Consider the following 16,137-nt stretch of genomic DNA (forward strand, 5'->3'; position numbering starts at 1 on the left):
TAGTGAAATAGTTTGTAATTGACAATAAAAAGTAGCTAAAAATTTATATTCATTTGGAATTAGAACATGCACTTTGAAATAACTGTTGTGTTAAAGAAGCCCTCAAAGGAAAATTATATATATAAATGGAATTGCATTACATACAGATTTAACTTCTGCGTATTCAAATGTGCTTACTAGTATGAGAGAAAAAAAGTAAGAGTGGGATATAAATAACTATATAAATAATGTGGTTGATTCTGACTACCATTCCATTCAAAGAGGAAATACATGTGAAAAAAGGAAAGATGTTCTTCTCTGTTAGCTCTGCTATTCTTCATGATGTGAACATTACACCATATTGAATAGGGTACATGTCTTTAAAAATACATTAAGATGGTGTTCACTTCAGCAGCACATATGCTAAGATTAGAACGACACAGAGAAGATTAGCATGGCCCCTGCACGAGGATGACATGTAAATTTGTGAAGCGTTCCAAATTTTTCTGCAATGGGATATGGGGGGTCTCGATGATAAGGGTGAATGTAATAACCACAGTGTTTTTCTTGTGAAACCTTCATAAGAGTGTACATCAATGATACCTTAATTTTAAAAAGTACATTAAGATGCCTTCCACTTCCGGTAATGACAGACCCGGTAATGTGGACCAAACCACCAAGTGAAGCCAACCAGAGGGAGATTTACCATGAAGCTAATGAAACTAGTTTTCAGGACTTCTCATTGGCATGACCCTATATCTGATTTTGTATTCTTTTTCTTAAAGAGGAACTCACAAATTGGATAAGTTTCATACTCTACAAAACACGATCGCCAACCAGAATAATAATACTGTTCAAAACAAGAGTAAGGAGTTACCACGTCAATGTCCAGGAAAATATAGAAATCCAAGTATACCAGGTCTTTGGGGCTCCTTCCGTGAAGGAGGCATTTGCAGATCTAGAAAGAACTTTGAGAAGCTCAACTATCTTTGACAACTTCTTCAGTGCAACAAAAGCTGAGTCCAATGCTTGGCCACAGAGGATGGCCCTGGTAAGCAACCCTAAGATCCACCCCTTAGAAGTCAGGACAAAAAGAAAGTAATTCAACCTTTGCAAGTACTGAGCAACCTCTAAGTCATAAGGGTTGTACAGAAAAGCTCAAACCTTGAATTTGACTTAAGATCACCTGTTTTGCTTGTGTCTCCAACTGCCTGACAAAAGTAAACAGAAATTCTCTCTGAAGGAAAATACTTCATTTTAGGCTTAAAATTATTTCTGTATTCTTTAAAAAATAGAACATCAAGCATACAACCAAAGATGAGAGGAAAACATAAGCAACAAGCAACACAATAGACAATGAAATAGAACCATAGGCTATCAATGAAATTACCAGCCACAGATGCAAAATAATTATTCTTACTATGATTTTGGAATTAAAAGCCTAATCTCCAAATGTCAGCTAAGAACTGGAAATTATGAATAGTGACTTAGCCTATTAAATAAAAACCCTGGAAATTCTAGAGCTAAAGTACACATAGAAAAATAAGAATTCCCTGGATAGTACAATGGCAAATAAAGCATATACAACAAGAGAATTAAAGAAATGAGAGGCAGATCAGAACAAGCCTCCTCTTTTAGGGCAGATAGCTTTCTGGCTCATACAGCCCTCAGTGGGGCAAAATGGCCAACTCCATTTGTTATTACAAGCTCATGAAGTTGGCTCTACTCTCTTATTCCAAACCTGGATTTGGGTTTGGGAAAGAACTCTGACTTGGCTATGTAATGAGGATCCTCCCTTGATCTAATCAACTATGATTAGGAGAGGTCTGAATATTGAAATGTCCTCAAAACACATTCTAGCATGTATATGGCATGTATAATTGCAAGTGCAGAACCTGAAGTCATTACTCTACTTATAGACTCCTTTTCATAAATGCAATTTTGCCTTAAAATTCGCTGAAAATTGTAAATGAAAATTCTAAAAGAAATTTTACCATTTTTATTAAAATTCCCCAGAATGAATTTATTAAAATTCATATCCTATGAAATACTGAATATGTTCATTGTTGGTGGGTTTTCTGTTTCCCTACTTAAAGAGGGACCTACATGTCATATATCTAAGGGACACTTTTTTTTTTCTATAGCATTTGATATCCTTGGCTACTCCTTTCAAGAAACGCATGCATTTTCATGGTTATCCCCTATATTTCTGGCTACCATTCCTTCTCTATTTGTAGCCTCATTGCCCTCTATCTAGATATTAATTATTGGGTACCCTAAGGTTTATCCCTAGACTCTTTTCATACATTCACTCCCCAGGCAATTTCTTCCATAGAGAGAGCTTCAAAAACTACCTATATGCAATAATCCCACATTTAATTTCTAGTCGAATTGCTCCTCTCACTTTGGAAATACTTAGTTTTTCCAGCTGAATGTAATGTACAATGTTAATAACAGAGGAATCAGGAAACTGAGTGCAGGCTATATGGGAAGTATGTGTATGACCATCACAATTTTTCTTTTGTCAGAAGGAATATTTTAGGGTCTCTTGAGATGTAGAAATAGTTATGTATAGTTAGCAATTATTTCAGCTTCACTTGATTCCCAATTTCTTTTGTTACATTTAAGTAGAATTAATTTAATAGTTTAAAAATAACATGCATAGTGTGTTCCCATTTATGAAATTATTTCCATATACCTCTACATTCTTCTATCCCTCTATCTATAGATGTGACCATAGAGTTGTCTATAAAGATATTTACCTAATGTTTATTCTATTTCTAGGTGATACAGTTTTTTTCTTCTAACTTTCATTGTTCTATATTACTTGTGCAAAATTCTGACTGTGTGGGTCTTGCTTTCTCAGAGTTTTCATAATACTGAAGCCAAGAGATTCTTGCTAGGTAGTGACATCATAAAATGCCCAATAAGTTTTTGTTCACAGAGACAGGACCAACCAGATGACTCTATCTACCTATGGGAAGAGAATATAGATTGACAGGTAGAAAAATATATTAGCTCTCTCCAGGGTGATTTCTGACCATTCCAAAAGAAAAGATGCTTCATGTGATTTACCATATCTTCTGGCTGTTGTTAACTTTCTTTTTTAATTAAAGTTTGGGTACACAGAGTAAATCTTATGCTTATTATCATCATCATTCCATTTGTGGACTGATTTTATTTCATTTCATTTATTTTATTTTTTGTTCTCTTCATCCCCAATCAATAATCACATTCCCTGATCACTCTATCCCTGAAACAATTCTCAGCCAATAAGTATTATCATACTTTAGAAATAATCTGTAGGATTAGGTAAGATTTTAATCAGGGTCTTACATGTGTTTTTTTCTTTTATACTGTTAAATGTCTGTTTTGATATTAAGGTATTCATTTCATACAATGTGTTCTTTTTCGATTCTTAGAAACAACTTGCATGAAACATTAATTTTAATTCTAAAAAGTTTGCCCCAACTGTTTTTGTATACACCTAGTGAGGTCTGAAGAAGAGCTGGGGAGTAGGTATGAATCCTCCCTGTGTTCCTGTCTCCTAGATGTACTGTTTCCTCACATTAGTCAACTTTTGGCCTCTACCGATAGATTAAAATTTTTGGCTAATTCTCCTTACTAGATTGTGTGGTGTCAGGATGAATAAGTGTTCATGATCTGTCTCTTCTTGGTGGTTCCCATCTTTCCTTAGGTTTCAGGTTAGTTACCCTGAAACTTAACTTTCTGTTGGGTTTTAAACAAGTTGTGGTTTTGTAATGGTTGGAATTTTGTTGTTGTAAGGGTGGGAGCGATGTACTTTCTAGCTTTCTATGTCCTCAGCAGAACCGAGAAGTCCATTCTTCTGTTCTGATTGCCGTCCAGGTCAAAGCCAAGTTTTAGATCTGAATGTAATTACTGTATAGGAATCTATAGTATGTAAAGTAGGTTTCACTGATACTTGGCCTCATTTCTGTGAATATTTTTTCTCATTGTATTGTATATGTTTTAAAAATAGCCTCAAATACCTTATGGAATTAGTGACTACTAAACAGAGAGATAGTAGTCAAAACGATTTCTCTCCTTTTTAAAGAGAATTCCAGCTTTCCCATTCAGTTTCTTCTCTTCCCTTGTTTCTTGAGGGGTTTTATCCTGTGCTCACACTTTCATTTGAAATGAAGACTCAAGAAGAAAAGGAAAGAGAAGAAAGAAAGCAAACTAGAACTAGATTAGAAACTTTTGATGGTTATTTAAGGATGAAAAATGGAGGCATCTTAAATGTGCAAAGGGGGAGAAAAGGGAGAGAAAAGGAGAATTTAAATTAGTACCACTGTGGAACACATATCTCTGCATGCTGAATAAAGATAGATAACTACCCAGATTATTATAAAATTCCTTTTTAGCTCTGTGGAATTTTTTTTATTTTTTGACACTAGTCCATGAATGTCATGTCATGCCTTTATCATACTGTATAAATAAAAAGCTTGTGTATTTTGTGAAAAATGAGTAAAACAATCAGATCTCTCATCTTTACAATATATTGTTTTAGATTGCTTTATAAAATACACAATGTTTCCTCCTATTAATTTACATATCTGCTACAATAGAATTGATTTTTTAAAACATATGTTTTGGAGACTTCTCATTATTTTTAAAAACTGCTATAATGGTATGTCTTCCCAATGGGTTTCAGCCCTGGGCAAGTTCACTATGGATTCAGTGAGACCAAGGAATGATAATGGAACATTCTTGGGGTAAAAGGGTTTATTACCTGGCTTTATTCTTCCAGTAGGTCGAGAACTAGAATCACCTCTCCATCCAACAGTCTGCAGGTCTGTAATCCTCCTCCATCTCTGCCTCCTCTCAGAGCACTGGGCAGAGCTCTTTATATAGTGACTCAGTCAAGAAGAGCTTATTGCCTATGAGTGTGGAAGCAGTAGCCTATCAGTAGTCCAGTTACATCATTTACATTATCAAGTAGTTTAGGTTCAGGTGAGGATCCTGGACATAGTAACTTCAATTTTCCCCACATGGTGATATATATTAAATGAAAAGATACATACAATGACACAAAAATCCCTTTCCTGCAAATCTGTTATACAAAAGCAGTAGTATAATATCAGTAGAAAGATATTTAATTTAGTATTATTTTGAAGGAAAACTCTAGAAACAATTTAATGTCCAGTAAAACTGAATGGCTGAGTAAATTATGATGTCTTACATAAAGCAGATTTTATACAAGAATTAAACAGTATGTGATATATTTATAGATATTACTTTGGAAATTTGTGCATATTCTTAACTGAGAAAAGCAATGCACTGGGTAATAAATATAGCATATTATAGTTTTCTATATAAATATATATTTGAAGCTATTCTGTATAAACTTGGAAAATAGGGAAAAATAAATACCAAATTTAAAACAGAAATTATTTCTAGAAGTTACATCTGAGGAGAAGAAGGCAGGGGACTTGCCCTTTTATTCATATGTTTTTTAAAAGTAATAGAATCAAGAATTATTTTTTGTTGTTGTTTTCCCAAGTGTTTTTCAATAGTTACAGAGAAAAATTTAATGAAAGGCCTAAAATAGGTACATACCAAATAATTAATAGTGGTTGTACTTGTGGGTAGAGGTGGAGAAATGAAGAGAGAATTTTTCACCAGAACATTATATGCCTGTTTTGTTTAGATTTCTCAACAAATATAAACCATGATTTTCTGAAGATAAACCCAACCTGCTTCAACCTTAGTCTTTTCCACTTCAGGCCCACAAATTGAGTGGTGTTAAATGGAGACTGATGATAATTGCACAATATGTTATCAACCCTTGAGGCGACCAACCATTCGGTAGCAATGTAATTTAATCAAGCCAATCTTCCCTGGAGGTGCATTTATGCATTGAGATAAACTAAGGCATAACTAATACTTCAAAATTCCCTCTGAATGAGCCTAAAGTGGCCCTCCAGGGGCCTTTGCCTAGAATAGCACTGGATTAACTTCAACCTCTTCTGTGTCTTGCTTTTTTCACTTTATTGGTTTCTCCTGAAGCACATGCTTAATAAATCACTTGCACGTGAATCCTTGAGTCAGGATCTGCTTCCAGCGAATCCAACCTGAGACACTGTATCACCTTTGCTGGCAAACCCTTTGCTCTTCCACTGGCCCCATCTCCCCAGCGTATAATGTCTTGCCAATGGGTTTCAGCCCCGGGCAAGTTCGCTATGGATTCAGTGTGACCAAAGGAATCGACAGCAAAACGTTCTTGGGGTGAAAGGCTTTATTACCCGGCTTGTTCTCTGGCAGTAGGTTGAGCACTAGCGTCTCTGCCTCTGTGCAGAACACTGGGCCGAGCTCTCTATATAGTGCAATAATAGCTTATTGCCTAAAGGTGTGTAAGCGGTAGCCTAGCAACAGGCCAGTTATGCCATCAGGTGGTTTAAGTTCAGTGAGGATCATGGCCATAGGAACCCCAACTTCCCCACACTCCACCCCTCCAGGATTCTCACCTTACAATCTACCCGCTTTCAATCTTCCGCAATGGTCCCTGTGCAAGAAAGCTGGAGCACTGTAACCAGGTTCCACAATAGCAACAGAGGATAACAACAACTTAGAGATAATAAAAATTAAGATACAGCAAGATTTTGATACAAAAATTATAATAATCCTCAAGCCAGAGGAGGTTCCTAATAACAAAAATTATAATAATGCTCAAGCCAGACGAAGTTCCCAATCCACAAAGACTTTAGGGGTGATAAGACACATGTTTTAATGCCACCAACATTGGCAAATCTTGTCCATCAGGTAGGATGCATGCAAGAGAGTGGTCCTGTGATAGGACTGTAGCAGGAAGGGGGTCCCTTCCAGGTCTAGTATACCATACTTTTACTCCTTTCCCATGGGGGTTACTGAAGGGTCTGTATATAGTGCTACTGGAGGTGCATGCACTGGCCATAATGATAAAACAAAACTCCCCGGTAAGATGCTCTTACCTTCTGGCCATTCAGGATATACTACTGTGACCTTTGGGGGCCACTCTGCTGTTATTCCAGGATTACACAGGAGGCCAGATTCCAGGCCTTCTCCCCAAGGTGCCAGGAGAGCCAGCCATCATTGGTCCATGTGTCGAAAGGTCCAAGGCCATGTCCACTCAATGGAGTCTCCGGGGTTCAGTGCAGTTGTTGCTGGCAGCAAGATGTTATTCTGGTGGCCAAACCTCGGATTCAGTGATTCTTTCTTGGTTTGTACTTGCAGTTGTATGGGGGAGGCAACCATATGTGTTAACATGTCTATGGGGCTCAGAGCTCCCTTTTGGGGTCTCTCATTCAAATGCCATAGTATGGTCCATAAGTGGACTGACCATCCCTGCAGACTATTGGTATCTGACTTTAGTCCAGATTTTAACAAGCCATTGTGCCTCTCTATCACACCTGCTGCAGTAGGATTGTATGGCATGTGAAACTTCCACTTGATTTCCAGCTGTTGTACCCATTCTTGCCATGTATGTCCAGTAAAATGGGTGCCCTGATCACTCTCAATCACCTGTGGTCAGCCATAGGCAGCAAAGAGATGATCCAGGCCTCTTTGGTTGCTGGCTGGTCGCACAATGGGTAGGAAAAGCAACCAGAAGTCCAGTAGCTGCGTCTACACAAGTCATCGAGTACCAATATCCTTCTGACACAGGTAGAGGCCCAATATAGTCTATCTGCCACCTTATGAGGGATTTAGTCCACTTAGGTATTGTTCCATGTTGCTGTGGAACTTGGTGTAAGTCTCTTTTGGAGCACACGACACACTCCTACCGGGCTCTACTAACTTCTTCAAAGGTCAAAGGCAAGCCCCACTGACGGGCTACAGCCCACATTGTCTTTTGCCCTGCATGCAACAAATGCTGATGTAGCCATTGGGTTACATCAGAGGCAGAATTTCCTTCTAACCAACATATCTGGGCCAATTTATCTGCCTCATCATTTCCTGGGGGTGCCAGTGGCAAATGACCTGTCACATGGTATACTGTAATTATTTTGGTCTGACCACAGGCCCATAAGTCTTGCCATAATTCTTGCCCCCAAAAGGGTTGGTGACCAACCAGCCAGTTGGCATGGTACCAGGTTGGTAGCCACAGGGTCAAGCCCCGATAGGCAGCCCAGCTGTCAGTGCAGACAACTATAGGGGTGGGCTCCTGACTGACCACAAGCTACACAGTCTGCAACTCTGCCCATTGGCTGCTCTTCCCCTCACCATCTTCCATCCATATTGTCTCAGTCTTAGGATAGAAGCTGTGGCCCTCCATTTTGAGGTCTGCCCATGGCTGGAGCCATCTGTATACCATGCATCTTCAGGTATAGGGGCTCTTCCCTTCTGATAGGGACTCTCAGCTACTAAGGGACTCTCTGCTACTAATGGTTCAAAAGCAAGTTCTCCCTGCTTTTCACTAGTATATGTCACCGGCTCCAACAAGTATTGGAGTTCTTCACTCAAGGGGCTACTAGAGAGAGCACTACGCTGCTGTAGGTAAGCACCCCACTTGGCTAGTGTGGGTGTTTGTGCCACACCACTCCTTGGCTTTGGGTCCAGTCTCGTACACGCCCCAAGATGGGATAGGTGGTTATTACCTTTATCGGGGCCATTCCAGTGATGGGTTCTGTAGCCAGCAAGGCATGGTACACAGCAGCCAGTTGTTTTTCTATCAAAGTGTATCATACCTCTGCTCCCTTCCAGAGTTGTGACCATAATCCGATGGGTTGGCGAGTTCGTTCAAGCTGCTGCCAGAGACCCCAGCCATAACCATCTTCAGTCACATGAACATCCAACTCACAGGGCCTTGATGGGTCTGTCACACTCAAGACCTGCATGGCCTTGACTGCCCATTTGGCTGTAGTAAAGGCAGATGCACATGTCTCATCCCAGTCCCACCTGACGCCCTTTCGTACCAACCAGTATAAGGGCTTCAGAATTTGCGCCAAGTGCTGTATAAACACTCTCCAGTAGCCTAGAAGACCCAGAAATTCCTGTAGCAATGTTACAGTTGTGGGGGTAGGAAAGGCCTGGACTTTGTCGATAACTGCTTCTGGTATAACTTTGCTCTTACCTGACCAGACAACCCCCAAGAATTTAACAGACAAACCAGGTCCCTGAACCTTGGTGCTGTTCACAGAGCATCATCCTTTCTCCTGTAAATGTTGCAGCAGTCTAGGTGCTGCACCTTCTAGATTTGAAAGAGAATCAGACATGAGCATGACATCATCAATATAATGGTACAGCCGCACTATTGGCGGGTTCTCCCATGTAGCTACAAGTCCATGACAGATGGTGGGCTGTGGAGATATCCCTGTGGGAGGACAGTGAAAGTCCATTCCCATCCTTCCCACATGAAGGCAAACTGATCCTGACTTTCCTGCTCAATGTCAATGGAAAAGAAGGCATTAGCAAGATCTACCACATAATGGTATGTTCCTAGGTCATGGCTGAGGGTATCCATCAGGCCTGCAATAGAGGGGACAGCAGCATGCATAGGGGCTATGACTTTACTCAGTTCTCTGTAATCCACAGTCATATGCCATGAGCCATCTGGCTTTTTCACAGGCCACACTGGGGAATTGAAAGGACTCTGGGTGGGCTTTATAATACCCACCTTTTCCAGCTCCTGGAGAGTTTCTCCAATCTCTTTATGCCCTCCAGGCATATTGTTTTGTTTGGTATTAGTCACCCGCCGAGGCACAGGCAAAGCTATGGGTGGGTGCCTAGCATGTCCCCTCAGAAGTGCCTTCACCACACGTACTCTCAGTCTGAACTCACCTGCAGTGTCTGCAACCATAGACCCCGCAGGATATCAATTCCCAAAATATCCTCAGATATAGGAGATAAATACACAGTATATCCTTTTGGGGGTAGATGCCCTGTTCCCAAAGGGATTTGGACTTGTTTCACTCTGACAGCCTTATCCCCATATCTGTCTATGATAGTGGGGGTCCTGTGCCAGAGCCAGAACACATTGTATGTTCACTGGGGACCAATGGATCGCTATTTCAACATGTAGCCTACGGACCTCCCTGATTCCTCAGGGGAGGTAACTCGACATTCCCCTCAGTTGAACCATGTTCCCCAATCATCTTCCTGTGTGGGCTCAAGTGAGGTTGGCTTGATCTCCAGCAGGAAGTCTTGCAAACACCCAGGCCAGACTTGTGGCTCTGTCTCTGACTTCTGCCTCTTTGGTGTTCATGGCTTGAACTGCTTCTCTGGTTTCAGTTGTTGCCATAGCTCTAGTAAGATCCTATTTGACTTCCTCTCTAATTTCCTTCCATCTGCTCCTGCCCATATTAATTCAACCCACATCTGGGTCCTCGTAACCTTCATGGGGCCCTTTAAATTCTTCTTGTGAGTAGGAGACCTTATTACTTTCCATATTCTCATTGCTTCAGCCTCTCTTAAGTCTGCTACTGTACGTGTCACCTCGTTTATGGGCTTCCCTAAGTGAGGGGAAAGAATGGCCACTAGAGACCCAAAGAGGGATATAAGAGCCATTTGAAGTACAATATTTCCCATCCCAGTAGTGAAAATCTCTTCATCTGCGTTGTAATTGTCTGGACTATAGATGTCATTTCTTATGCCTCGCTCTTGTAGCCCCTGTTGGAGCTCAGCTTATGTCTGCCATCTAACAGGAGAGGATGGCAGATCACCCGGATTGGGCCACACAGCATGAAGTGCGGCCATAAGCCAATTGAGGAGGGAGTGACTCCCTGGGGTCTCGTGTGCATTTTGCAATCGCTGCCTCAAAGCAGACTGCACTGTCAGGGAAGACAGCTTTCCCATTTCTTATCTTAACAGAACAATTCCATCCACCCCTAAGTCCCACAGACACAGGAACCAAGCTGATTTTGACTCTGAGGGCTTCTGCCTAAACTGGGAGCCCAAATCCACCAGCTCAGCCTGAGTATAGGGGCAGAGCATAGAGTGTTCCACGGCCTGGGGAGGGGGCTGCTCCTTTCCTTGGGGAACTTTCGGCTGCTGGGTCTTTATTTTCTTTACAACCACTGGGTGTGCTTTTAATACAGGAGGGGCTAGTGCCTCCGGCACCACCCCTTCATCCTTCCCCAGCTCCTCCATTTCTGGGGCTGATGGCACCTTTCTCTCCCCTCCCCCGAGTGCCTCCTCTACTACAACCTTTACCTTTTCAACTGTGCCTCGCAGCAATGCTACCTCAGTCTTCAGCAGCTCTCTTACCTTCAGCTCAATGCTGCGCAGCTGATGTTCTCATTCCACCTCTGCCTGTGCTTCCCTCAGGATCTCATCCCTTTCCCTGATGGCCTCTTCCTCCTTCCGAACACCTGGCAGTGCTGCGGGGTCGTCTCCAATGGCACCTTGCTGCTGGCACTCTGGTACTGCCTCCTCCCACATCAATGCCATTTCCCTCCTCAGGGCATCCACAGAAGTCTTCAGCTCGCATTCTCGTGTCGCCTCCTGCAGCAATGCCACTTCCCTCCTCAGGGAATCTACTGAAGTCTGCAGCTCACGTTCTAGCACCACCATTTCTTGAGTCTCCTCTGTAGACTTTTTTAAGACTGTGAGAAGCAGCCAACCCACAGTCCCCACTGCCTCACAGGCACTCTGCTTCTCAAAGGATCTGCTTACTCTACCAAGGGCCACCCCTACTGCCTCAGGTGTCACCTCCACTTGCCTCCAGTCCTGGGGTGGGGCCCAGTCCTCTAGGAGGCAAGCCACCTCAGACCACATACCCATTGGGGGACAATTCACTGTTTCTCCATTCACAGAGGAAGCCCACTGAAGTACCCCTCCCGTAAGGGCAGCCTGTCTTTTCCCTTGGTCAACAGTGAACCCTGCTGACTTTCACCAATGTCTTGCCTATGGGTTTCAGCCCCAGGCAAGTTCGCTATGGATTCAGTGTGACCAAAGGAATCGACAGCAAAACATTCTTGGGGTGAAAGGGTTTAGTACCCGGCTTGTTCTCCAACGGTAGGTCTAGTACTAGTGTCTCTGCCTCCACGCAGAGCACTGGGCTGAGCTCTCTATAAACCACAATAATAGCTTATTTCCTAAAGGTGTGGAAGCAGCAGCCCAGCAATATACCTATTGCCTTCCCAGGTATACCTGCTGCCTTCTGTGTTCAGCTCTACTACTAGCAGTATAAGAATTCTGGGTAAGTGTTTGGAATCATGTCTACCTAATACTACAATTCATTTATATTTAGTGCTACAAATATCCCTATGAGTATCCTTGTGCCTTGGCATAGTCCATCCAAATCCGGTAGTAGTGACTTCTAGGAGGTTTTATTTACAAAGGTCACATTAATTTCTCCTGATGTACTAGGTGCAAGATGTCTAAGGAATGCATACATGGGCTCTTACCATTATGCAACCATCTTAAAACTGAAATTTTAATTTTTAAAAATAGATAATTAAAAAATGTACAAGGCTAAATACAAAGAGTTTCTAATACTGTTGATATCTACCAATAATCTAAGTATAGGTACCAGGAATTTGCCATCTAAAAACAAATGCTAGTATTGAGTAATTACTCTGTTTTTAAGACTGTTTTAAACAATCGCATGTAACTGTAAGTTGTACCTTATTTGCAAAAGAACACTCAGAATTCATTCTTCCTAATTCAAACCTTGGTTTAAGAAAAAACATAATTGGAAACAGAACTGAAATAACTTTGGATTCACTTTCTCAGCTAAACTGATTTTTTCATATTTTAATTGCTCCCTAATTTCTCTATTATTGCTACATGTCCTAAAATAAATTTTCCATCTGCTCTTTCCATGTTTGATTGTCATGTTGGTTCTCTTGGAAACTGCTAAACAAGCAGCTTTTCTAATCGCAATTTGTGGTTGTGGTACATTTCAATGCTCATTCTGCATATAGAAAATGCACTTGCTGTTTAAAAAATACAGAATAGATTGACTATAACTAGATAATTCCATTTGTGGATATAGATTGTACTCTGCAGCAGTTTTACTCCCACATTTAGCAAATTCTGCCCAAATGAACAATTTCTGGGAAAAAGTAATTAAAGGGGCATAGCAAACATCTGTGCATCTTTCCTTCAAATTTTTTCTCTTTTACCAGGCTCTCAAAAGATTTCAGTTCAATTTAAAAAGGAATAGTATGTTAAAAAATAATAGCATAATGACATATTCTATAATTAGACACCTTTCTTAAAAGATAAGGAAACATGTTTCTATGTGAATATGTTTCCAAATTTAATTTAAGTGATTGTAATAACAATGAGTTATTTCAGAGGCTTCCCAGTATACATGTGTCAGGAAAATTGAAGTTCCAGTGTCCACGATCCTCACCTGAACCTAAACTACTTGATAATGTAACTGGCCTACCGCTTGGCTACTGCTTCCACACCTGTCATAGGCAATAATCTATTATTTACTGAGTCGCTATATAAAGAGCTCTGCCCAGTGCTCTGGGCAGAGGCAGAGACAAAGGAGGATTACAGACCTGCAGACTGTTGGATGCAGATGTGATTCTAGTGCTCAACCTCTCACCAAGAGAACAAGCCAGGTAATAAACCCTTTTACCCCAAGAATATTTGTGAGGAAGTTGGGGTTCCTATGGCCAGGATCCTCACTGAACTTAAACCACTTGTTGATGTAACTGGCCTGTTGTTAGGCTACCGCTTCCACATCTTTAGGCAATAAGCTATTATTGCACTATATAGAGAGCAGAGCTTGGCCCAGTGCTTTGGGTGGAGGAAGAGATGCTTGTACTTGACCTACCGGCAGGAGAACAAGCAGGGTAATAAACCCTTTCACCCAAAGAAACATTCTACTGTCATTTCTTTGGTCACACTGAATCCATAGCCAACTTGCCGGGGCTGAAACCCATTGGCAAGATTATTGGTGAAGTTGGCAGGTTTCATTGTTGACCAAGGAAAAAGATAGGCTGCCCTTATAGGAGGGGTGTTTCAGCAGGCTCCCCCTATGAATTGGGAGACAGTGTATTGTCCCCCAATGGGTATGTGGTCTGAGGTGGCTTGTGTCCTAGAGGGCTGGGTCCCACCCCAGGACTAGAGGCAAGTGGAAGTGATACCTGAGGCAGTAGGGGTGGCCCTTGGTATAGTAAGACAAAGTGCCTTTTGAGAGACAAAGTGCCTGAGAGGCAGTGGGGACTGTGGGTTGACTTCTCCTCACAGTATTTAAAAAGTCTATGCAAGAGAAGGACTTGCTCCTGTAAAAGACCCAGGAAATGGCGGCATGAGAATGAAAACTGCAAACTTCTGTGGATTCCCTGAAGAAGGAAATGGCATTGATGCGAGAGGAGGCAGCACGGGAATGCCAGCAAGGTGCTGTTGAAGAGGTAAAAGATTCCTTACAGAATGAAATGGCAGAACTGCCAGGTGCTCTGAAGGAAGAAAGGTCATAAAGGAAAAAGACAAACTCCTGAGGGAAGCACAGGCAGAGGTGGCATGAGAACACCAGCTTCAAAGCATTAAGGTGAAGGTCTGAGAGCTGCTGAAGACTGAGCTAACATTGCTGCAAGGCATGGTACAAAAGGTAAAGGTTGTAGCAGAGGAGGCACTTGGGGGAGGGGGAGAGAAAGGTGCCATCAGCCCCAGAAATGGAGGAGCTGGGGAAGGATGAAGGGGTGGTGCCGGCGGCACTAGTGCCTCCTGTATTGAAAGCATGCCCAGTGGTTGTAAAGAAAATAAAGACCTAGCAACCGAGAATTCCCCAAGGAGAGGAGCCGCTCCCTCCCCAAGTCATGGAGCACTCTATGGTCCGCCCCTATACTCAGGCTGAGCTGGTGGATTTGGGCTCCTGGTTTAGGCAGAAGCCCTTGGAGTCAATATCAGCTTGGCTCCTGCATCTGGGGGACTTAGGGGTGGATGGAATTGTTCTCTCATGATCAGAGATGGGAAAACTGTCTTCCCTGACAGTGCAGCCCACCTTGAGGCAGCAGTTACAAAGTATACATCAGATCCCAGGGAATCATTCCTTTCTCATTTAGCTTATGGCCACACTTCGTGCTGTGTGGCCCAATCAGGGTGATATGCCATCCTCTCCTATTAGATGGCAGACATGCTGAGCTCCAACAGGTGTTATAAGAGCTAGGCATAAGAAATGACATCTTTAGTCCAGACAATTACAATGCAGATGAAGAGATTTTCACTACTGGGATGAGAAATATTGTACTTCAAATGGCTCTTACATCCCTCTTTGGATCTCTAGTGGCAATTCTTTCCCCTCACTTAGGGAAGCCCATAAACGAGGTGACACGTACAGTAGCAGACTTAAGAGAGGCTGAAGCAATGAGAACATGGAAAGTAATAAGGTCTCCTACTCACAAGTAGAATTTAAAGGGCCTCATGAAGGTTACGAGGACCCAGATGTGGGTTGAATTAATATGGGCAGGAGCAGATGGAAGGAAATTAGAGAGGAAGTCAAATAGGATCTTACTAGAGCTATGGCAACAACTGAAACCAGAGAAGCAGTTCAAGCCATGAACACCAAAGAGGCAGAAGTCAGAGACAGAGCCACAAGTCTGGCCTGGGTGTTTGCAAGACTTCCTGCTGGAGATCAAGCCAACCTCACTTGAGCCCACACAGGAAGATGATTGGGGAACATGGTTCAACTGAGGGGAATGTCGAGTTACCTCCCCTGAGGAATCAGGGAGGTCCGTAGGCTACATGTTGAAATAGCGATCCATTGGTCCCCAGTGAACATACAATGTGTCCTGGCTCTGGTGGACACAGGGGCTGAATGTTCACTGATTCATAGTAACCCTGAGCAGTTTCCAAGGACCCCCACTATCATAGACAGATACGGGGGTAAGGCTGTCAGAGTGAAACAAGTCCAAATTCCTTTGAGAATAGGGCATCTGCCTCCAAAAGGATATACTGTGTATTTATCTCCTATATCCGAGTATATTTTGGGATTGATATCCTGCAGGGTCTATGGTTGCAGACCACTGCAGGTGAGTTCATTCTGAGAGTATGTGTGGTGAAGGCACTTCTGAGGGGACATGCTAGGCACCCACCCATAGCTTTGCCTGTGCCTCGGCGGGTGACTAATACCAAACAATACAATCTGCCTGGAGGGCATAAAGATATTGGAGAAACTCTCCAGGAGCTGGAAATGGTGGGTATTATAAAACCCACCCATAGTCCTTTCAATTCCCCAGTGTGACCAGTAAAAAAGCCAGATGG

At 42.2% G+C, this 16,137-nt stretch overlaps 1 non-coding gene across 1 annotated transcript; it reads left to right on the plus strand.

The window, feature by feature from the left end:
• The first annotated feature begins 378 nt into the window (after positions 1-378).
• LOC118922862 (U6 spliceosomal RNA) lies at positions 379-485 on the plus strand. Its single transcript, XR_005028927.2, has one exon. It is a non-coding gene; the product is annotated as a U6 spliceosomal RNA (small nuclear RNA).
• The last annotated feature ends 15,652 nt before the right edge of the window (positions 486-16,137 follow it).

This window comes from Manis pentadactyla, chromosome 2 (assembly GCF_030020395.1).
Source record: "Manis pentadactyla isolate mManPen7 chromosome 2, mManPen7.hap1, whole genome shotgun sequence".
Classification (NCBI taxonomy): domain Eukaryota; kingdom Metazoa; phylum Chordata; class Mammalia; order Pholidota; family Manidae; genus Manis; species Manis pentadactyla.